We start from the raw sequence: 24,953 nt of genomic DNA, 5'->3' as shown, positions 1-24,953 counted from the left end.
CTCCTGGTCCATTGAGTCCCATTTATGAGTATCTTCAGCTTCATCCCAAAGCAATACCTTTCCCATCGTCATGCCAAGCTGCAGGAAAATCCATGGTTGGCAACAAATGGGTGTGCCTTCACAAGTGCATGCAGTGATTGTACTATCTTTGAATAGTGTTGCTTATTATTTACCTCAGATCCCAAGGGAGCCCTTAAAGTGACTGTAACAAAGGCATACTGTTCCCTCTACTGGCAGCAGCTCGTCCTTTCAAACTGGATTTGTAACAGTGCATGTGGATAGTGCAATATAAGCTACAGACCTTCACTAGGTGAATGGCCTTTATAACCTTCCAGTTAGGTTTTTTGCTTTGTCCTATAGTAGAAAGAAGTGGATTACAGTGATAGGGCTCCTACTGGGAGGAAGAGTGGGATATAAAATAAATAAAGTATAATCTAGCATCCTAGTTGGGACACTGGCTAGCAATGGTTGTTGAAATTAGATGAGCAGAAGTGTGAAGCAATGCTCTGCTGGCTAGTTATGGAATATCTTCTCATGTGCTGATGAGTTGTGGCTCCAAAAATATCCTTGATGTAGCTGTAATGAAGCCCAGAGTGTTTCTCTCTTTTTACACTGAGGTAGCCCTCAGCCTCAGTACTTGGTGCCCCAGTGTTTTGCCTCCACAGCTGGTAGGGCTTGTATCAAATGAGAGATTCTCTGTCAGAATCCACACGATCATGGTGCATGTGGGAGTTTCACTCATATGACATTCATAGTGTTTAGCGGGGCTCTACTAAGAAGAGACTTTCCAGTCTCTCACATGTCTTTCATTTCCCTTATTTATTTATTTATTTATTTATTTATTTATTTATTTATTTATTTATATACCATCCCATAGCCGAAGCTCTCTGGGCAGTTTACAACAATGAAAAACATTAAAAACAAATATACAATTTTTTAAAACCACATTTTTAAAAAGCAATTTAAAAACACATGGTAAAATGCTAATTCCCCCGTCCCCCCTTGTACTGCCTATTGTAGCACCCTCACTATTCTCCTTGTGCCCCATTTCCCACATGCACTCAAAACTCCCTCACAAACACACATGGCCTCCAAACCAATCTGTGGCTCATTGGCCAACCTGCCAACCAACTCTTATGCTTTCCTTCCCTGGTGAGCCCTTTCATAAACAATTAATTCCTAAACTTCACCCAAGACCCTGATCCCTTATGGAGCTTTCCTCCCCCATTGCCCACTTTACTCAGTCACTTTTGGGACAGAAGACATGTCTACGTGTGAATCACCATCAAGCCAATCCAGGCATGCTTAATTCTCTAACAAGGCAGTCATTAAGTACAGTAATAGAGGTGTTAGCAGCTCAGTAGCCAGCCTCTTGGGAAAAGCAGACACATGCAATTCTTTGGGGAGAAGGAAGGCAGCTTTGTTGCATGGAATGGGTTCTTTCTTGCCCTCTGGGCTGGAATAGGGGGGAGGCAATGGAAAGAATCCACTAAGTAGGACTGATGTGTGGATGATTAACGTAAGGGATGACCAGCCCGTAAGGTTGAGAAACACCACTATAGAGACAGGGAGCACCTATTGGCTTATTAGAGGTTATTATGAACCTGTTTACAATGTTGTTCAGCTTCCCTCCCCACTTCAAATGTGGCATGTCTTATAATGACCAGTAATAGAGCAATTTCATTTCATATTCAGGGTTCCTACACCAGGCAGAGAAATTGATGGCCAGAACAAGAGGCCTGGGGAGGGGGAAAGCAATAGGCCCACATTTCAGTTATTCTGTTAGATAATGGCAGAGTGGGTGCTCTATATGCTTGCAGTTGTACAACTGGAGGGCCACCCTAAGGTGCATGAATCCTAGTCCTAGTGATACAGAGTGGGAGAGGCAGAGATAGGAGTCACTGCCTCAGTTCTCTGCACCGCCTAGATAGCAGCTGGCATAACTGACTGTAGGCATTTAACCAGCACGTGATGCTAAAGCTGGAGTACTATAGTTACTAGTGTTCCTTCCAGACTGGGACAACTGCTGCATTTCGGGACAACTGCTACATTGGGAAAGGTGGGCAATTGTTTGTCCCTTTCAGGCAGTATTCATATCAGTGGAATTTGACCAGGGGGGACTAGATATAGTCTTAAGGACTGGCCCAAATGACCCCTTGCTTAAGTTTGATATAGACAACGTTTTTTACCCTTTTTGCCGGTGTACTGTAATGTAGGAACATAGGAAGCTACCTTTTACTGAGTCAGTCTTTTGGTCCATCTATCTCAGTATTGTTTACACTGACAGGCAGCAGCTCTCCTGGGGTTTAGGCAGGGGGCACTCCCAGGGCTGCCGGTGGATGGCAGGAACTGAACTTGGAACCTTTTGCATGCAAAGCAGATGCTCTTTCACTGAGCTATGACCCTTCCGCAAAGTGTCTTACAGTGTGAACTGTGAGTCAGGAGGAGCCTTTTCAAATCTTGCCTCCACTGTGAAATCATTTGGTGGCCTCGGGCAAGCCCCCCCCCCATCAGCCCCAGCTCCCCTGCCACCTACAATACAGGGAAAATAAGACTGACCCTCCTTGTACAGCAGTTGCAAAAAATACCAAGACAATGTTCAAGGATATTCCCATACAGAGTAGGATGTCTTTTGGCTAGGAGGAGGGATATACCTGTAAGAATAGGCCCCTTGATGACCAGAGGCTGAAGGTTCTCTTCACTTCTCTGAGTTCCTGTTTTCATTTCTAACCACTCAGGCTTTGCATAACAATGAAATGTTTTAAATTACACTGTTGTTCAGAGCCCACCTTTGCTGGTTGTCACTGGCAAATCAGTCACTGAAGGGTAAGATGGGTTATAGCTGCCTGTCCCTCCCTGTCACCATCCCACATGAAAGAGTAATAAGTTTTCTTCATTATTTGTTTATTAAAAATATTTCTATCCCGCCCTTCTACCCTGCAGTAGGGCACTCAGGGCAGCACACAGTAAGATCATGCACAGTCAAAAGTACACAAAAAATTAAAATAGATAAAAATACATAAAATGCAGTTGAGAACTTGAGAGGAGTGATATTAAAGGGGACAGAACTGTTAGGGTTGGTTTGTTTGTTCAGTTAGTTTGCCAATCAGCAGGTTCTCTCCTTCCTAGTCTAGCATTCAGGAGATGCTGGAGGTGAGGGAAGAGAGAGTTCCTATTTCCTTTTCTGTGGCCAAAGGGGAAAACACCAGCTCTTCCCGCCTGCCTGCAGGCTTGGGCTTTGAGTTCCTGGTTCTTTGCCAGAACTCTGGAGAGTGAAGGGTGAGCCAGGAGGCTTTTATCTGGGACCCTTTCTTGTAATGTGAGCTGCTGGGAAACCCTGGAATGAGAATCACTTGATGAAAACCTGGTTTTGTAAGGTAAAGCAAATTATTTTAGGCAACCGAATTCATCTAGGAAAACTCCTTAGTGGTGTTTACTGGGCGAGTGGAATTAGGGTATCTTTTTCCCCCTAACTCTTTGAACGCATTTAGATTTTTGTAGATGCTGACAGTTCTTCCTTTTTCATTTTTTTTGTATAGTTTTGGCTAGCTATTGTATGCCTGGGCCGGTACATAATGTGTGTATAGTCCACTGGGAAACCCTCCTTCCTGCAAAATCCCCATTGCAAGGAATAGGAGCTGCATAATTCCCATTTGTATCAATTCAATGGGGCTTGTTCCAAAGAACATCTCAGTGGATTGTGTTCTATGTCTCTGAAGGCTGAATGACAGTTACTTGTCATTATGGGTGAGCCGAAAGACTTCCCCTTTGCATAGCTTTAAGGAAAAAAAGGGAAACAACAGTGTTTCTGCAGCAGGAATGTGGCCATGCCTGGTACCTTTACCAGGATCCTCTGCTTGCCATTCCAGAATGAACATATTTACAGATTGGATTGACTGCTGCTACCTACAGTGCTATGTCCCCCCCCCCAGCTCTTGCTCTGTGTAGGAACAGTAACATCACATAGCCAATCAGTTTTGTCTATGTAATGACATCATTGAGAGCAAGTGAAGCTTATTCAGAGTAAAGGCAATACCCTAACTAAAATATCACTATTCTTAGAACAAGATCTGTTTGGGGGAGGCAGTAGCACTGAAGCAACTGATCTGGGCCGTGAACAGCGTTAATTAGTACAAAAAAGATATGCTTGGAGAGTGGCTGCGGTTAACAGTTCAGGTCACTTTCACACCAAAATATTCTCACCCAAAATTCAGCACAGCCCTACTTGTCTTACCCACCCATTTCTTAATCCTAGCTACCATCTGGAGAAGGGACAGATCAGGCCGGCGGGAAGCCATTATTATTTATCAGCTCGCACAGTAAATCCTCTCTTTGGATTTTGCTGCTTTCCTCTGGCTTGGGAGGCAATTACACTGATCCTTGCCTTGTGCCATTAAATTCAAAAGCCCATTGCAGCTTCTGTGGTATTGTAGACAGAAAAATATTCTTTTTGCAGGATAAGCAATCCGCACAGAGATGGCCCAAGAACTGGGGTAGGGTTTTGTATATAGAGAGCTATTAGGTAGCATTGGCCTAACACAGATTTGATTTAGCATAGTTTTTTGGAGAAATGATGAGGTTTTATCTAGGAAAAATGGCATTCAGTGTTTCAGTGCACTGTAAATGCCTATGTACAGTCCATCAGAGAAAATGTGTAAGGCCTGCACCCAATGTTGGCTAGTAAATTGCAATGCAGAAGTCCTTCCTTCTGCCATCTATCTACTGAATCAGCTGAAATAAGAATATAAAAGAGCATGCTGGATCAGGCCAATCCAGGTCTTATCCAGCATGCAATTCTCGTAGCCAACTAGATGTCCATGGGAAGACGGCAAGAAGGACCTGAGCACAAGAGCATTCTTCCCTCCTGTGGTTTCCAGCAATTGGTATTCAGAAGCATACTGCCTCCAACTATGGATGCAGAGCATAGTCATCATGGCTAGTAGCCATTGATAGCCCTATCATTCATGAATTTGTCTAATCCTCTTTTAAAGCCATCCAAGTTGGTGGCCATCGCTGCCTCTTCTGGGAGTGAATTCCATAGTTTAACTATGCGCTGTCTCAAGAAGTACATTCTTTTGTCTGTCCTGAATCTTCCAACATACAGCTTCAAGAGTTCTAGTGTTGTGGGAGAGGGTGAAAAACATTTCTCTGTACACTTCCTCCATGCCATGCATAATTTATACACTTCTGCCATGTCACCTCTTACTTGCCTTTCATCTAAACTAAAAAGCCCCAAATGCTGCAGTCTTTTCTCATAGGAGAGTCACTCCATTCCCTTGATTGTTTGGTTGCCCTTTTCTGAAACTTTTCCAACTCTACAATATTCTTTCTGAGGTGAGCTGAACTGCGCACAGTATTCCAAGAGTGGTTGCACCATAGATTTATATAATGGCATTATATCAGCAGTTTTACTTTTAAATCCTTTCCTAATTATCCCTACCACAGAATTTGCCTTTTTCACAGCTGCTGCATGCTGTGTCAGCATCTTCATCAAGCTGTCGACTGCAAGGTCTCGTTCCTGGTCTGTCACTGCCAGTTCAGACCCTGTGAGCATATATGTGAAATTAAGATAGTTCTGCCCCAGCATGCATCATTTTACACTTGTTTACATAGAATTGCATTTGCCATTTTACCACCCATTCACTCAGCTTGGAGAGGTCTTTTTGGAGCTCTTTTACAAGGAAGAAGGTAGAAAGCCTGGCTGGCTGGGCAGAAGGTCCTGTCTGTGGTCACCAGCGCCAGGTGTGAGGGCTCTGAAAGTACAAGGCCCAGAGTGCTTGTTTCTATTCACCCTTCCTCCGGCAGCCTTCTTCTTCCATCCATCCAAACCTGTTCCAGATGCATGCTCCTTCTCTCCATCTCCTCTCCTCTTTCTCTCATTCCTGTGTGTCTCCCTTATATATATTCTTTCTCACCCTCTTCCCTGACATACGTGCTGTCTGTGGCAAGGTTCAGTTCACCACCACAAGGACAATACAGTGGAGATTTTACTAAGGTTTCTTTCTCTGCATGAAACAGTTCTATTTCTAGATGGGAAGACTGAGCCATAGAAATAGATTAGGCAACTTCCTTTACGAGGGTTTTGCAGTAATGCAGAGTGTGAGCAAGGAGTCTCAGCATGCTACTAGCTTCCCTATGTCAATGTTTGGTCTCAAGCTTTCTTCTTTTCAGGGGTGGGGAACCATTGGCCCTAAATTTGTTGTTGGACTCCCACTTTCATCTTCCCTGACCATTCGCCATGCTGGCTGGGACTGTTATGAATTGGAGCCAACAATATCTGGAGAGCCACAGCTTTCCCACCCCTGAAGAGAAGAAAGTTTGAGACCAAGCATTTGGTCTCAGCATACATGGATACATGGCTTTTGTACCCAGGATAATGAAGCCATGGCTAATCCATGCAACTAGACCTGCTTCAGTTGGCAAGGAATAAGGCACCAAGCAACTGGAACACAGCAGCTGGTATTTTAGTACAAATGAGAAACTTAAATAACCCTGCTCTGCTCTAATTGCAGGTTAGCCTACATTAGTCATGGTTTACAGAAGGAGAAACAAGCACAGCAGAGGTTTGCATTGAATGTGCAGATCTGTTGATATTTGACATCTAGCTGAAGGTCAGAAAGAAAGACCATGACACTAATGAGAGTTTTGCATTTATTGGCCAGATGCTTTAGTGACTACTACATTTTGGTAATGTGACTACTAAAGTTTGGTAGAGGGATATATATGAGAGAGAGAGAGAGAATATGCTAAGAGAATTTCTAGATCAGAGAACAAAACAATTTTTAGAAAGCATAGGAATCTAGCAGCTCAGTTCTAATGTGTTTTGCCCTCACATGCCATTTCAGTAATATATTTGTTCCTATAGCCATGAAAAAAGAAGAGCAATGGTGCTACAGTGGTCGGTAGATTCGTAGGTGTGTTATTGTTTCCAGAGTGACATGAATTAGTTACATCTGTTACCCTATTTCCATAATGGTATTATCATTAACTACAAGATTATTCTATTTTTATATTAGACTGTATGCAGTCCTACTCAGTTATGTCCATGCGCTGTCAGGATTTAAGCTAGAGAAAACCATAAGACCATAATATAACATAATTTGTTCAAGTGACCTACATTGAAAAACAGAGTTCTGAGAATTTATGTAGGCTTGGTTAATAGTAATGGAGCTTGCTTCAAAAAAAGCTTCGAAACTGTTCAGGAGGTTACACTTCCAAATTTTGTTCATACCAGGCAGTTTCTGCTGACTTATTCAGTGTCTTTAAGGAAATTGACAGAATACTGGAAAACTTGCAGACTATGCTGAATATAGAACATCCTTGATTTCTTGTGATGCCTAGAAGCAGGGGGTGTAGTGTGGGTGTGTTTTCCGGGTTGTTCTCTGTCTAGCATCAGACAACTCCATATAGCAAAGGGGAGCAGTTTCCACGAGTAGGCAAAGCAATTACTTTGTGTACACTTTCTCCTTCTCCGCCCCCTGCGAGCGTTGTTCAAAACTCTGCTAGCACTAGCATTGACACACTCAGAGCAGAACCCATAGGAAGCTGCTTTACTCTTTCCTGAGAATGCACCTGTGGACAACCACAGTCACTTAGGAAAACATGCTTCTTGGAAAAATCTTAACAAGGCTGGCATGGGGTATGTGATCACCCAGAGTTAAGATGGCCATTTCCCCCCCCCCCCCTGCAGCTCTCCACCACTATCCCTGGCTGTTTTTTACCTACAGTAAGACTTGGTTAAGTCTTGGATCCTGCCTGAGGAGAAATGATTTTTAAAAACCCAAACAGCTGCTTGCAAGAAAGACTTGGGAAGGGTTAAAATGTCCCCTGGCCCCCTGCATAAGCGTTTTGAGACAAACACAGGGCTGGGATCCCTGTAGTTTGCCCCTACCTCCAGCTCCCTTTACATATTTTGGAAGGGATGGTCTTGTACACATTAGATTCCTCCCTTTTACTTATTTCTCCAGCTCTTTAACTACTGTCACCATGTATCTAAATACCTACCCCAGGTTATCCACCAGTAACTGTAGATAAGCGTAGTACAAAACAGCACACACTCCACTTTAAAATTAAAAACAATGTAAATTATACTTCATTTGAAATAATGATTAAAATAAACAGATAGCCATGTTAGCTTGTATGGTTACTAGGTATTGAATTTTACTTGATAACTGTTTCTTTCAGTATAACTCATCATCATCATCATCATCATCATTTTATTGTATTTGACTAAAAGCCATCACAACCCGAAAGAATATATATATATATATACACAAAAACAAAGTACAAACAAATTCAATTTAACGAGTCCCCTGTACAATCCACTGCGATTGCGTTCACGATATTTGCCTGAATATGTTTTTGCTGCCTTAGCAAACAGAGCTGTTTTATATGTAACATACGGGTCGCAATCTGACAGTAACCAAAAAACTTTCACATAAGGAGTCTCGTCCTGTAAAGCTGTCAAAATCTGTCCCAGGCATCTCTCTCTAGGGGTCTGATATAGGTGGCAAAATAGTAGGTAGTGAGGGATATCCTCTACTCAAAATAGTTATACTACAAGGTTTCTGTTTCTTTAAGATGACACTGAGAGATTCAGTTCTTCTCCTTATTTAAGCCTATAGCCAGTTTCCCTTAAACCACTCCAGCTTTGGGTAGAAACACATTTACTGTTCTGCTGGTTCCAGTGCATCTCCACCTCTCTCTTCTGGAAGTGGGGGCACACAACACTAGTCAAACCCTGCCCCTTTTTACTGTAAAACCTGGTGGGATCAGCATGAGTGTTTTTTGTAAAAAAAAAAATCAGCTTCAAAGAGATTTTGCAATTGATTGGCAGATCAACTATTCCCCTTCCAGGTGTGGCTAATAGAAACACAGTGAGTGTGTTCACAGCCCCCAGTTAACACTCATCCATCTAGGCACTGAGGACTATGCCTACTGTCTTCACTCAGTACCACAACCTCTTCCATCTGGAGTATCCCAGATTTCTATCAGTCTTCACCTAGGTCCAGCACTCTCTGCTATCTTAGGCACTCAGCAGCTCCCTGACTGTTAGCTTCAGAGAGCTCTCAAAGACTGCCTCTAGCCATTCTAGGTTTGTTGTTGTTGTTGTGCCTTCAAGTCGATTACGACTTATGGCGACCCTATGAATCAGTGACCTCCAAGAGCATCTGTCATGAACCACCCTGTTCAGATCTTGTAAGTTCAGGTCTGTGGCTTCCTTTATGGAATCAATCCATCTCTTGTTTGGCCTTCCTCTTTTTCTATCTCCTTTCTGTTTTTCCCAGCATTATTGTCTTTTATTTATTATTATTTATTTATTTTATTCAATTTTTATACCGCCCGAAGCCAGAGGCTCTCTGGGCGGTGCACAGCATAGCATAAATACGATACAATAAAAATACATTAAAATGACAATAGTAACACTAAGCATATATGTTAAACAATTAACAGCTCACTTTCCCCACAGACCTCCTCAGCAGCAGCCAATGATTTCAGGTCTTGGCTTCTCTCCAAGCCTCTTGCCTTGCCTAGATGTCCTCTACCTGGCTCCAAGCGTCCAGTGCTGTTGCTTCTTCAGTTTTCTTCTTAACACCCTTACTGACTTTTCTAGTGAATCATGTCTTTTCATTATGTGTCCAAAGTAGGATAACCTCAGTTTCATCATTTTAGCTTCTAGTGATAGTTCTGGTTTAATTTGTTCTAACACCCAATTATTTGCCTTTTTCGCAGTCCATGGTATGCACAAAGTTCTGCTCCAGTACCACATTTCAAATGAGTTGATTTTTCTCTTACCCGCCTTTTTCACTGTCCAACTTTCACATCCATACATAGAGATCGGGAATACCATGGTCTGAACGATCCTGACTTTGGTGTTCAGTGATACATCTTTGCATTTGAGGACCTTTTCTAGTTCTCTCATAGCTGCTCTCCCCAGTCCTAGCCTTCTTCTGATTTCTTGACTATTGTCTCCAGTTTGGTTGATGACTGTGCTGAGGTATTGATAATCCTTGACAAGTTCAATGTCCTCATTGTCAACTTTAAAGTTACATAAATCTTCTGTTGTCATTACTTTAGTTTTTTGACGAGCCATTCTAGATGGCTCCTAAAAATTCCTTGTGTATTGCTTTTCATGGACTTGAAAGCAGGGCTGTGGAGTCGGAGTCGGAAGCAATTTTGGGTGGAGTCGGAGTCAGTAGAAATGTACCGACTCCGACTTCAAAATAAATTTTGATTGACAAATTTTTTTAAATATAAATTCAAAATGTCGAAGAAGCTTCCATGAAGTCAGCTGTAGTTGAGCATTCCACCATAACTCAAGATGGAAAACATTTTGTGTGTCAGTGTATGACAAAGGACCCAGATGAAGACAAATGCTGTGATGCCAAGATCAGTGCGTATTCAGGCAGCGATAAAAATGCTCCTGTGAGAGCTTCCAATGTAAAAAGACATTTACAGCCCTTTCCAGGGCTGTGGAGTTGGAAGCAATTTTGGGTGGAGTCGGAGTCGGCTAGTAGAAAAATAGAGGAGTCGGAGTCGAAGGTTTGGCGTACCTACTGCACAGCCCAGCTTGAAAGTGATATTACATTGGTGATGATAAAGTTTTAATAGGTGCAAAATGTAGGTAACCATCCATGTTCATTGGATTTAATAGGGTACTTAGATTTCTTTTTTAAAATTTTCCTTAATATTTTATTTTATTTATTTTAAATCAATTTTAGATTGAATGTGATTCATTGTGATTGTTTTCTTTGGTGGATTTTTAATTATAAGTGTATAAATTACTTGTTGAATATTGTAAATTGAAATTAATGCTGAGATACTTGTATACTGTAAAAATGTGATGAAATTTGCAAAAACAAAACAAAACACCTGCCTTTGGGACACTCACTTTCCTCACAGACCTCCTCAGCAGCAGCCAATGATTTCAGGTCTTGGCTTCTCTCCAAGCCTCTTGCCTTGCCTAGATGTCCTCTACCTGGCTGCAAGCTTCCAGCGCTGTTGCTTCTTCAGTTTTCTTCTTAACACCCTTACTGACTTCTTCTGACCAACCTCTCTTCAGCCATTCATTTCAAATTTGGGTAGAATTCTTCACCCATCAAGCCACTACTCTGGTCTGATGGAATGAGGCGGAATGTCCACTGACTTGACCAATCATATTCCACCAATTTTAAATCCCTATGTCTGTATACAAAGACAGAATCTCACTGGCAGGGGCTACTCTGATTTGAGACATTGTAATGTGACAGTTAAACAGTCAATCAGTCAGCTGTTGATCTCTTATGGATTCCTTGTATATAAAAGTCAAGACAATGTATATACAGTTAGCCCTTTATATTCAGTTATGTGAATTCCCCTATACATTCCTTTAAAACAGTGGTTCCCAAATTCTTTTCTGCCCAGACCACTTGAAAATTGCTGAGGGTCTCAGTGGACCACTTAATGGCTTTCCTGCCTGTTGTAGCAATTGTAATGCACTCTGCTAGATGCTGTATGATTTTAATTGTCTTTATTGCTTCTTGTATTTCTTATATATTGTACTTTATTGCATTACCATTGGAATTCCATAGAATCAAGATAAATATGTAATGCGATGGATGTGCAGTCTTCTGTCTTCAACCACAAATCCATAGATATGCTGTGGCCCACCTAAATTAAACTCAACCACAGTTTGAGAACCCTGCTGTAAAACAATACTTTTCCTCAGAACTAGAATTAAAAATTGATTTCTCCACATAAGATATAGCTCTGCCACAATAAAGCACTTCGTTTAAGCCGGGGGCTGCTGGGGCTTAACTCCCCGTTCTATTTTCACAGATAGGCTGAGCTCCAGAAACTCTTTTAGTTTAATTACTAGATTCCAAGTCAGATTTATACAGTTGGAGATATTAGAAACATCCTAATAACTTACCCTTTCTTGTATGGTATATAATTTGAACTCTGCCCAGATGATCAGTGAATGTGTGCCATAATCTTGCAGAGCTTGGAAAAGTTACTTTTTTGAACTACAACTCCCATCAGTCCCAGCCAGCATGGCCATTGGATTGGGCTGATGGGAGCTGTAGTTCAAAAAAGTAACTTTTCCAAGCTCTGATCTTTTGTGTGATAAGCCCTTCATCTCCATTCAAAGTGTGTTATATCCATCTCATGCATTATGGAAGTGTACCACAGGCACTCCACTTAAGAAAGCCATTTTTGGACAAAGGAACTTTGAAGGGAGATTACAGAGGAAAGTCACTGAATTACAATTTATCAAAAAGTTCAAATCTATAACTTGTGACCTGAATCTGGATAATGACTATTTAATTATGCTACATGTGTTAAATCATGTACCAGTGTAGTAGTAGTAGTAGTAGTAGTAGTAGTAGTAGTAGTAGTAGTAGTAGTAGTAGTAATAATAATAATAATAATAATAATAATAATAAGAAGAAGAAGAAGAAGAAGAAGAAGAAGAAGAAGAAGAAGAAGAAGAAGAAGAGATGATGATGATGATGATGATGATGATGATGATGATTTGTATCCAGCCCTTTCTCCCGAAGGAGCTCAAAGTGGCTCAGCATACTAAAAACATTTAAAAACATTCCAGAACAAAATTACAGTTAAAAACATTCTAAAACACAGTTAAAAGTATACTAAAACACAGTTTAAAACATTCTTTCATCAGTGATCTTTGAGTTGCCAAGGACAGAATGTTTATATTAGCATCCACACTGCTTTGTGAATAATCACTGATAATAACATACTTGTCACTGTCTGTACTTTTTTGCATTTCATTTCCCTCTGACCTCAGAATTCCTACCCCCCAACAACATGTGTGTGTACTGTATATCAGGGGTGGGGAACCTGTTTTCTTCAGCTGGCCAGATCTGTATCAGCCCTACCCCTTGTGGGTCAAATTTGCAAGGTGGTCATGGCCACACACCTGTCAGTCACCTGATGTAATGACATCAGGTGATAAGCCTCTTTAAAGGTGGGCTCCCAGAACATCTTCAAGGGAGCTTGCTCCAGCAGCAGGAAGCTGTTTCCATTGAAACCGATGCTAAAATGGAGGGTTTTTTCCTTCATTTTCGCAGCATTTTTAATGCAAACCTCTTCCTGCTTCTGGAGCAAGACACACTCTCGATGTGTCTTGCATCTTGATGTGTCTGGAGCATCTTGCTCCAGGAATAGAAAACAGTTTGCATTGAAACTGCTGCTAAAATTGAGATTTTTCCTTTTGCTTTTGCTGGTGATGAAGTGGAATAGGGAGATCACTAGGGCAATAGACCAGGTGGCACCAAAACGTCCTCTCCTCCTGAATAGAACTCAGACTGCACCCTGGTACACACCACGGTTACGCAGTCTGAGACAGGAAGTGAGACGACTAGAACGCCGATGGCGGAAATCCTGCGCTGAAGGTGATCGGACACTGGTTAGAGCGGCAATAGCGGCCTACCAGCGGGCAACAAAGGCAGCAAAGAGGCAATTCTTTGCTGCCTCTATTGCGTCGGCAGAATGTTGTCCCAGGAGGTTGTTACAGGTGGTCCGAAGCCTGGTCGGTCCAGTTGCGCAGGAACCTATGGAACAATCAAAAGCCTCCTGTGACATATTTGTTAAACACTTTGCCGATAAAATCGAGCGCCTAAAGGGCAGGATTCCGTGTGTTGTGGTTACAAGTAGTGGTCCAGAGGCGGCCAGTTGCAATCCAGTCTGTTGGGATCGGTTTCAGCCTCTTCTCTCTGATGAAGTGGACAAGGTGCTCTCTACTGTGAAACCAACCACTTGCTTGCTTGATCCTTGCCCTTCATGGCTCGTCATGAGCTGTAAAGAGAGTCTGGGCAAAGGGATCCAGGCAATGGTAAATGCATCCTTGGAGGAGGGTGCAATGCCATTAGCCCTCAAGGAGGCTGTGATAAAACCTATTTTGAAAAAGCCCTCCTTGGATCCCCAAGATTTAAACAACTTTCGCCCAGTCTCCAATTTACCATTCTTGGGCAAGGTGATTGAGCGTGTGGTGGTAAAGCAGCTACAGACACACTTGGAGGAAGCAGATTATTTAGATCCTTTCCAGTCGGGCTTCAGGACTGGACACGGAACTGAAACAGCCTTGGTCGCTCTGGTGGATGATATGAGGAGGGCGTTGGATAGGGGAGAACATACCTTCCTCGTCCTCCTGGACCTCTCAGCGGCTTTCGATACCATCAACCACGGTATCCTGTTGAATCGCCTGGAGGGATTGGGAATAGGAGGCACTGTTTTACAGTGGTTCCGTTCCTATCTCTCTGGTAGATATCAACGGGTAGTGTTGGGGGACGAGGTTTCAGACCCTTGGCCCCTCAACTGTGGTGTGCCACAGGGTTCTATCCTCTCCCCCATGCTATTTAACATTTATATGAAACCGCTGGGAGCCATCATCAGGAGTTTTGGGCTGCAGTGCCATCAATATGCGGATGACACGCAGCTCTATCTCTCATTTAAATCCTCACCAGAGTTGGCTGTGGATACCTTGTCCAAGTGCCTGGAGTCCGTAAGTGGATGGATGGGAGAGAACAGGCTGAAGCTGAACCCCGATAAGACCGAGGTGTTACTGGTGGGGGACAAGAGAAGGTTGGGTGATTTTGACCTGATACTTAATGGGGTAAGTTTGCCCCTGAAGGACCAGGTCCGCAGTCTCGGGGTCATCTTGGACTCCCAGCTGTCTATGGAGGCTCAGGTCTCTGCAGTGAGCCGGGCAGCCTGGTACCAGCTTCATCTGGTACAGAGACTGCGACCCTATCTTCCCATACATCTGCTCCCACGAGTGATACATGCCCTGATCTCCTCTCGATTAGACTACTGTAATGCGCTCTACGTGGGGTTACCCTTGAAGACGGTCCGGAAACTCCAGCTGGTACAAAATGCAGCGGCGCGCTTAATAAAGCAGACCCGCCGCCGCGATCATATCACCCCAGTGTTGATTGAATTACACTGGTTGCCAGTTGTATACCGGGCCCAATTCAAGGTGTTGGTTTTAACCTTTAAAACCCTATACGGTTCCGGCCCAGTTTATCTGAAGGAACGCCTCCAGTATCACAAAATATGCCGCCAAACAAGATCAGCCTCACAGGACCTTCTCTCGGTCCCACCGACAAAGACAGCTAGGTTGGTGCGGACCAGGGAGAGGGCTTTTTCGATCGTGGCCCCCACCCTCTGGAACTTACTTCCCTTTGACCTCCGGCATACCCCCTCCCTGTTGACTTTTCGCCGAGCCTTGAAGACCTGGCTCTTTAGGCAGGCCTATGGGATCTCTGGGGTGGGCTAGATTTTATACTGTATTAGCGTAGGATGGTCTGTTAGATGAGATGTTATGATATTAATATTATGATGATTATGTATATGTAGAGATTGTATTTTGTATTGTACGTCACCCAGAGTGTCCATTCGGTCGGACAGATGGGCGTCTGATAAATAAAAATTTTATTAATACAAACTGCTTTCTCCTCAGCAAAGGAGACACTCCTGGGTGTTGAGATCAGCAGAAGGTGCTCTTTTGGTAGTTCTGCTACCCTTGAAAGCTCAGGATGGTGGTGGCCTAGGAGAGGGCATTCTCCCTGGTGGCCGCTAAGTTGTGGAACTCCCTTTTTAATTGTTTTTAATGCTATATTTTAAAATTGTTGAAACCCGTCCTGTAACCTTTGGGTGAAGGGCTGGTAATAAATGTTAATAATAATTTGTAATAATTAGTAATAACAATTGGGAGCTCACTTTAAGCTGCTCCAGATTGTTCCTTTGAATTCATGTGTCCCATATCTGATGTCACTCATGATATGAGGTGTGGAGCAAGTGGGTGTGGTTTGTCAGGAAAGGCCTCGTAGGCCAAACTGAGACCACTGCCAGGCCAAATTTGGCTCATGGGCTGGAGTTTTCCCTTCCCTGGTGTATATAATACACACACATGTGAAAACTTAAGATAATACTTCACACATCTGATGAAGTGGATGGTAGCCCACAAAAGTTTCTGCAGTAATAAATGTGTTAGTCTTTAAGGTGTTGCAAGGCTTTGTTGTTTTTGCAGTTTGCTGTTTCTTGGGATTTTGTGTGTGTGTGTGTGTGTGTGTCTTTGTTGTTTTGGCTGTGTGCCTATATATGTTAAATCAGGGTGGATGTGTACTCTGGTCTTAAGAAGAGGCAGCAAAGAGCCTTCAAAGAACTGAATCAGTAATAATTTTCTAGAAATTTACAAATGCTGTGGAATTGCTCCTTAGAGGCTTTAGGGATGGGGAGGGTACTGTTGCTGATATCATCTAACCAAAATGTAAATTATCTGTTATTTTAATTAACTGTTATCTTAACAGCTGTAAATAAAGTGTGCAGTTATTGCACTTGATTCTGCTTGCATGGAAGGCCTTTTCTTTTATGTTGTACTTCTCTGGACATTTTGTAAGGATTACTAGCAGTAACAAACAAAAGGGGATTATATAGTATGGTATGGAACTGTACAACTAGAGACTGCAGGTGGGGGAATCTCGTGACTGAATGCTCTTCCAGTGATTTTATTTAAGCAAATGCTCCCTGAACATAGAACTAACATGTCAGGAGGATGCATGTTCTTTCTGACATGCTAATTTTGAATGTGTAAGGTTTTTCTGTATAGTTAATTTTCTGTAAAATTAAGCACATAATATTCAGCCATGTAACTCTACCAGCAGTCCTCAGGACTATAGTCCAATAACAGTTTTACCATATGATCTGCTGCTTATGTCAGTCTCTTCCTATCTCCTCTCCTGCCTATTATAGTGAGACACAACTTTGGCCCACAGGAGGCTGAAGATAAGTGGGCAAAGAGACCAGGAGAGCAGCAGAAAGGGAGATGTGGTGGCTGCAGCCTCCTTCAGTGACATGAAGCTTTAAAGGAAACTGGCATGATCTCCAGGTTGAGACCCAGAAACTCTTGTGGAACCAGCCTTCCATTACGACAGGAACATGCACAAGTGGTAGGAGCAGGACTTTTGGGGGGACAGTACTCACCAGTACAGATTACCAGCACCTCCTTTTTTGCTGCCCATTTTGTGTTGGCACCCATGACACTTTTATCAAGATATGAGTACAGGCAGCTCATTTTTTACAAAAAAAAAACCCTGAGTAGGAGAGTAGCTCATTTTAAAAGTCTGAATCCATGGTTATGAAATATATATATATATATATATATATATATATATATACACACACACACACACACACACACACACACACACACACACGACGGCTTCTAGTCTGATCTCATCACACAACATGTAAAACAAGGAGTGTTTGTATTTGAACTCTTGGAATTTTTACAGTAAATTTTATTATGATCTGAGCAAATAAATCTTGGGGCCAAACTAGACGTGACTTTTACCATGTAGTTTGACGGTGGATACCTTTTGGGTTTTTTGTTTTTTAAAAACCCTAAAGCTGTCATGGAGGCCATGATTGTGGCATAGGGATAGAGGGGCTTTAACTGTTTCCTCCCCTGCTGCTAGTCCGTCCTGAACCTGGGCTCTGCGCCTACTATTAGCATTGGGGAAAATATCAATTCGTTCCAATGTGACTTTTTTCCACAATGGACATAGCAGGCACTGGGGGCTAAATCCAAATTAGGACTTCAGTGAAAGAGGCAAAGGGGTTTAAGTTTCCTTCCCCCACACCTCAGTCCCAATCCGGCTCATTGCCCCCTCTCCCCGTGCCAAACTACATAGTAAAATCAAGTCTAGTTTGACCTGAGCAACAAGATTTAATGGTGCAATCCTAAACATGTCTATTCAAAAGCAAGTCCCTTGAATTTAGTGCAGCTTGCTCTGAGGTAAGTGAATACAGAATTGTAGCCTAAGAGACTTGGACCTCACTTCAGGCTTGAGCAGGTGAATTTGCATCTCTGTTTTCAACAGGCAGCATAAAATTGATATTATAGAAACAGCATTCATCATGTCTGTCTCTGTTTTAAATACTCTTTGAAGAATGAGAGAGAGAGAAAACACTCACATACACTATCTCAGGGTTCCTACAGGATCATACTACCAGTACTGGCTTTTCCTGAAGCCTGGAAAACCTACCCCTGCCCCAGTGGAGGCCCAGAATCTTTTGTTGACATCACTTTGGAATCACATTTAAGCTACTAATTGTGCATGCCTTGATTGCCGTCCTGGGCTCCTACTGGGAAGAATGGCGGGATATAAATCTAATTATTAATAATACATACATACATACTCTTGGAAGTTTAGGAGCACCAGAGCTCCTGGGGGTTTCAGAAAAAAAATGGGCTGGCTCGAGTTTGTTTTTTGTTTTTTTTAAGAAAAGGTAAGAAAACAATGCTTCTGGAAAGTTCAGGTAGTATCTAAAGGGCCCTGGGTCCCCTTAAATGTGCCAAATACACCTTATTTTACAGGGCTGCTGGTTTTTACTCCATACTGTTATGCCACATCCATTGCATTGCAGGTCTTCTTGGAAGGCCCGTAGCATGGGGGTGGTGATGGCTAGGAGATCCATCCCCCTAAAATTCCCCCTCTACTTCCGCCCCCCCCCAAAAAAAATTAGGCTGGCTATGGGCCTGCTTCTCTCCCTTCTCCATTGTCCTTCACAAAGAAGATCCAGCAGTTTCAGAATCTTCCTTATTTTGGGTTGATGCTTCCTGATTTAAAGCTTTCTGGAGTTACCTGCTGAAGGTAAAATCAGAAGAGTTCCAGCAGCAGAAATAGCAGGGGCTGATGGAATTGGAGATCCTGCCTGCACACAGTAGAATAAAGAGAGAGTTTCATTCAGTTCAATTACAGTTAAAATCCTGTTGGGTTTATCTGATTGGGAACAGGTAGCATAGCTAATTCAAAAAGCAAGAGATTTTTCTCTGGCCTGATCTAGCATCTGCTGTGATCTCACGAGGAAGGACAGTATGAGAGAAAGAGGGAGCAGACTGAAGGCCTCTACTAGCTAGGCTGCCAGATCAAAGAACTATGGAGCTTGGATCTGTGTTGTGGAGGGGGGGGGGAGGGAAGGAATGTTCCATTGGCAATAACAAGTGACCCTGTAAAATAAGGGACTTCTGGCAACAGCAGCACAGTGGGAACAAACAGCAAGAGACCCAAGCACTTGGATTAATAAGAGTTTAAGCAACAGGCTACTGGGGATTATCTCCTTGCTACACACCACAACAAACGGTGTGTTCCATAGCTCAGCAGAGGTGGAAGGCAGTCAGAATGCTTGGGTTCTATTTGTGGCTCCAGCTATGTGTGTGTCCTGGGACTGTCCCAAAAGCTGAATGATTCAGATCCTCCAGTTCTCAATAAGGATAATAATACAGTTCTGTCTTGTGAAGGGGAAGGGCTATGGGAGGTAAGATTCTGCAAAGGTGCTTTGAGAGTGCTAGATGACAGACAATGCTGTAGTAAAATGACCAGTGGGTATGTATTTGTCTTCTAGGAGGTAGAATTTCCCAGTGATGAGGATCTGCTGTTGTTAGAGGGATAGCAAAAAGAGCTGTAGCTCATAGCAAGGTAACTTTCTTGACAATAAAAGGAATTCCACAAAATTTCAAGCTACTGGCAGCTTTCTCGAATTGTAAAAAAAGAAGAAAGGTTATGACTACCTCCAGCCAAGATAAACACATCTTGTTGTCAAGAATCTGCTCTAACTTGTTGGCCTGCCTATCCCTTTGGGCATGCTTACATGAAGAGGTAACTCATAGTTGTTACTAATAACGTTATTTAACACTGGCTAGTGCCCAAAACAAAGGGATTTTCCCTTCATATAGAAAGCCCAAGAGCCAATTATCTGAAGCATGATGCTAGAGGTATTTAACCTTTCTATTTTTCTTGGATACTTTTTTTCCTTACTAAAATTAAAATAAAGGAAGGGGATCTTACGTTTTCATCCCAGGAATCAAGAGCATGAACAGAAAATGCCTTGCCATAGAGTGCCAAAGTGGTGCCTGTGGGCACACGTGTGTCCACATATGCTTTTCCTGGTGCTTGCAGGCTCCCATTCCCATGCTGAAATCAAGCTTAAAAGAATCCTTTTGTTGTAGACGAAAGGCTTTTCTATAAGCCTACTAGCTGGCGAGGGCAGGGGGAGGGAGAGCAAGTCTGCATGGTTGCAGTGTGTGCATGGTGCCCACAAGAGTTTCTCCAGTTTGCAAATGTGCCCGTGGGCCCCCAAAGGCTGGCACACTCTGTCTTAAATAGGCCATTTTTAAAAGGGAATCTACACAAACAATAAAAAGACCCCTGCTTTGTGTTTCACACTTCATCTCTCAAGTTTTTAGTCTTCATGATACTTCAGAACAGAACTAAGAGTTAATATTTCTTCCTATATAAAGAAGTTAGGTTGGTGTGTGTGCGAGAGCTGTACTAGGTGATCTTTAGAGACTCCTGGTACATTAAATAGCCAATTAATATTGATCTCAGTCAGTCACACACAAACACACATGCCCAAAGTTTTTCAGTGGTGGGCATGCATCCTTCATTCCCACACCCACCTCACCAAGGATATATTACTTTTATAGATGTTAACACAGTTAGTTCATCTAGTTTCTCAGGTTGTCTTCTTCCTATTTAATGTGGATATAATCAAGGTACTAGAACAAATTCCTTGATCCTAATATAACTGGTCTCTGATGGCAGTCACTTCATTTAGCATCCTATTAGAATCAGGGTAGAACTGAAGCCATTAAATTGTTCTGATCAACTCAGAGCTCAGCATGCTGGGAGAACAGAATCCCCACCCTCTCTGTAAAAAGTGAGGGAGGGCATTGAATAGCCCATGCAGGAATGTACCAACCCCCTGCTCTTTGGTCTCTCCTCCCCTAATCAAACAATCAAAACCTACTTTGCTTTGGACATGAAAGGGACAGGGAGGGGTTATGTTTACCAAAGCCAGCCATCAGTGGCACAGGGCCCTGGGAGAATAATGGTGTACAGAATCTCCCTAGGAACGTCTTGTACTGCTGGAGCAAATAGCCCCCATAACAAATCAGGTACACTGGGACTAAAAACATTGTTGTGTACCCTACCACATACTATAGGCCAAACTAAATGTGACGGGGCAGCTATGCTTGTTTATTCATTGGTCTGGCCCATTCATATCTAAAGAGGGGGTGCGAGGTTGGGTAAGAGGGCCTACTTTTTGCAACTAAAGGTATGTGTGGTATCTTACCTACCCTCACTCCTCCCATCTTGAATTACTTTTGCATCACAGTTTGGCTGGGGAGAAAAATGCCTACAGTGATGGAGGGTGGAGATGTAAGGGACTCCCCTTACACATGTATACCTTCTGTTGGAAAAAGTGGATCCCCCCACAACCCATTTTATATGGGAGGGGCAGGCATGTGAACAACAAACATGGTTGCTCCCATTATGTCTAGTTTGGCCCTGCCTGCAAGATTTGAAGCTACTTGTTGGGACTGCTTCCTATATGAGGAAATCAATTTATTTGATTTGTTGTGTCTTTGGACAAATACTAACAAAAATGGAACACTCTACAGTTCCCATGAGAATTAATAATTGTGCCAAAATTAGCAATTGCATGGTTTATCATACAACTTTGTCTGGCTTAAAATGCTTGGCAGTTTTATGAATTGAGTGCTATTTCCTCCAGAAGTCCTTCCCTGGCTTGGAATATTAATCAGGGTTCTATGCATGCATGGCCAGTGTTTAGTTGACCATGCACCAAAAGCCAGCTGCATTTGTAGGTTCATGCTCATAACTTCTTTAATTTATTTATTTAATTTGTATCCTGCCCTTCCTCCCAGCAGGAGCCCAGGGCAGCAAACAAAGCACCAAAACACTTTAAAGCATCATAAAAACAGAGCTTAAAATACATTAAAACAAAACAGCATTAAAAACATTTTAAAAAACAACCTTAAAAAAGGGCTAAAAACATTATTAAAAAAAATTAAACAATTCTGACACAGATGCAGACTGGGATAATTCTCAATTTAAAAGGCTTGTTGAAAGTCTTCAAAACGTGCTGAAAAGATAGCAGAGACGGAGCCTGCCTAATATTCAAAGGGAGGGAATTCCACAGGGTAGGTGCTGCCACACTAAACGTCCGTTTCTTATATTGTGCGGAACGAACCTCCTGATAAGATGGTATCTGCAGGAGGCCCTCACTGGCAGAGCGCAGTGATCAACTGGGCATATAAGGGGTAAGACGGTCTTTCAGGTATCCTGGTCCTAGGCTGTATAGAGCTTTGTATACCAAAACCAGAACCTTGAACTTGGCCCGATAGCAAATGGGCAGCCAGTGCAATTCTTTCAGCAGCGGGGTGACATGTTGGGAATACCCTGCCCAATGAGCAGTCTCGCTGCTGCATTTTGCACCAGCTGCAGCTTCTGGACCAACCTCAAGGGCAGCCCCACATACAGCGCATTACAGTAATCCAGCCTAGAGGTTGCCAGTGCGTGGACAACAGTGGTCAGGCTATCCTGGTCCAGAAACGGCCGCAGCTGTCTCACCATCCGAAGCTGGTAAAAAGCACTCCTAGCCACTGAGGTCACCTGGGCCTCTAGCAACAAAGATGGATCCAGGAGCACCCCCAGATTACGGACCTGTTCTTTCAGAGGGAGTACGACACCATCCAAAGCAGGCAACTGACCAATTATCCGAACTCGGGAACCACCAACCCACAGTGCCTCCGTCTTGCTAGGATTCAGACTCAGTTTATTGGCCCTCATCCAGCCCACCACTGAGCCCACGCAGCGGTCCAGGGCTTGCACAGCCTCTCCCGATTCAGATGTTGCGGAGAAATAGAGCTGGGTATCATCAGCGTACTGCTGACACCTCACCCCAAATCTGATGACCACTCCCAAGGGCTTCATATAGATGTTAAACAGCATGGGGGGACAACATAGTACCCTGCGGCACCCCACAGCACAGCTGCCAGGGGGCCGAAAGACAGTCACCTAATGCTATTTTCTGAGAACGACCCTGGAGATAGGATCGGAACCACTGTAAAACAGTGCCTCCAATACCCGTCTCACCAAGTTGGCCCAGAAGGATACCATGGTCAATGGTATAAAAAGCTGCTGAGAGATCAAGTAAGAATAACAGGGTGCACTCCCCCTGTCCTTCTTCCAATAAAGGTCATCCATCAGGGCGACCAAGGCCAATTCAGTCCCATAACCAGGCCTGAACCCAGACTGGGATGGGTCAAGATAATCTGTTTCATCCACGAGTACTTGCAGTTGCTGCACCACAACCCTCTCAATCACCTTCCCTAAGAAGGGGGTAATATTAAGCCCTTACTCTCAGTGGAGTTCTCATTGCCATGAACTATGTGATTACCTGCAGAACTTTTCTTTTGTGCGAATCTTCCTCTCTGTTTCAGTCCATTCTTTTGACTGATTCTTGCAAATATTTTATGTGCATGTTGTCTCTCATTTATAACCAAAATGCTTTCATGTTCCTGAGTGTGTTGGGGAGACTCTCCAAGGGGTTTGTATTATGCTGTGAGATCTGGGCAGATGAAATCATTCTGTTGTTCTCAGGGGGCAACGCAATATTGTGCGTGCATGCAGGACCATCAGCGCATGTGCACCAACATCACAAGCAAGGAAAGAACTGTTGGAAAACAAATGGTCTCCCCACATTCTTACGTAGAGAGCTGATAAATGCCAAGCCAATTCCAAGTTGAGCTGAGGGATGTTGGTTCATCACTTGATGAGAACTAGAAGTTTTTCAGAATTTGCTCCTCTGTCTTGTACATAGGCCATATTCAAGTATGGCCTCTTTGGAGACAACAGGTAGGACTCTTGTCCCACCCACTGTTTAATGGCATATGTATATCATAGATGTAAATTCAAAACTGACCCATTGACTGCTGGGGTTGAACTGGGGAGAGGGATTGGTCAGGTGGCAAGAGAAAACCAGTTTATTACTGCTCAGCAGCAGGTCCCAGGGAGGCATTATTTACAAAGAGTACTAGCTGTCATATGTGATGTTAGAATGCAACATATATCTTGGTTGTTAAAAATGAGACTAAAGTGTGAAAGCAGAATTTATGTGGATTAGTAGGGCATGGAAGGACCAACTTAGAATAAAGGTCTCTGTAGGAACGGGGCTGAGGTGCATTGGGTGGAACAGCTTGAGTGGTGCTGGTATCTGTAGCTGGTTTTATGTTAGGGCTGTATATTGATTGATTGATTGATTGATTGATTGCACTTGTATACTGCCCCATAGCCGAAGCTCTCTGGGCGGTTTACAGCAATCAAAAACATTAAAACAAATATACAATTTAAAACACATATTTTAAAAACAATGTAAAACACAATTTTAAAATTTAAAACAATATAAAAACAATTTAAAACACATGCTAAAATGCCTGGGAGAAGAGGAAAGTCTTGACCTGGCGCCGAAAAGATAACAGTATATGCTGTTGGAAAGAGATTGGGGCCCTATTCATTCTTCAAAACCTTCTATAAAGTTCTTACCCCAAACACTGGGTCTTTTGTCCTCATATTGCTCTTGGACCAGACATTTTTGAACCACCCAGTTGCTCCCATCCACTAAGCACACCAGTATGCCAACATTTAGTGTGTGGAATATTTTGTTTGACATCTGCTACAATATAATTTGTTTCAGGTGTGGACATTTCAAGTTGACTACCAGCACAACAGAGAGGGAGAAAATAGAGAGAGGATGAGCATAGAACACAAAGGTACACAAAGAGATGAAACAGATGAGAAGCCCCATTCAGTCTACTTGTTGCTGGGCTTCAGGTGGGGAACTGAAAGGTTGGATGGTCAATTGCATGGGGTGGTCTCTTAACGTACAAAGCCTGGCATGTCGGGGAAAAGATTAATTTAGAACTTTCTCTGTGATTTTATTTTAGTGTGTGCATCTTTTTAGCACTGTATTTTATTCATATATTTTATGTTCATCACCCTAGGCCCTTTTGAGGAAGGGAAATTAATACCCACCACACACAGATGTGCTCCTGAACACATGCACTCTGTTCAGGCCAATAC

The 24,953-nt window shown here is 42.9% G+C and overlaps 1 protein-coding gene across 5 annotated transcripts in view; it reads left to right on the top strand.

Moving 5' to 3' along the window:
* SLC38A3 (solute carrier family 38 member 3) overlaps positions 1–24,953 on the top strand; it is a 106,689-nt gene that overhangs the window by 19,148 nt on the left and 62,588 nt on the right. Inside the window, exon 2 of one of the 5 annotated variants that reach the window (XM_061617808.1) lies at positions 24,568–24,643. The exons of the other annotated variants lie outside the window; for them this stretch is intronic. The gene's annotated coding sequence lies outside the window, so the exon portion shown is untranslated. The remainder of the gene's footprint in view (positions 1–24,567; positions 24,644–24,953) is intronic. 5 annotated transcript variants of the gene reach the window in all.

Source organism: Rhineura floridana, chromosome 3 (assembly GCF_030035675.1).
Source record: "Rhineura floridana isolate rRhiFlo1 chromosome 3, rRhiFlo1.hap2, whole genome shotgun sequence".
Taxonomy (NCBI): Eukaryota; Metazoa; Chordata; class Lepidosauria; order Squamata; family Rhineuridae; genus Rhineura; species Rhineura floridana.
This window is presented reverse-complemented; position numbering and strand designations above follow the sequence as displayed.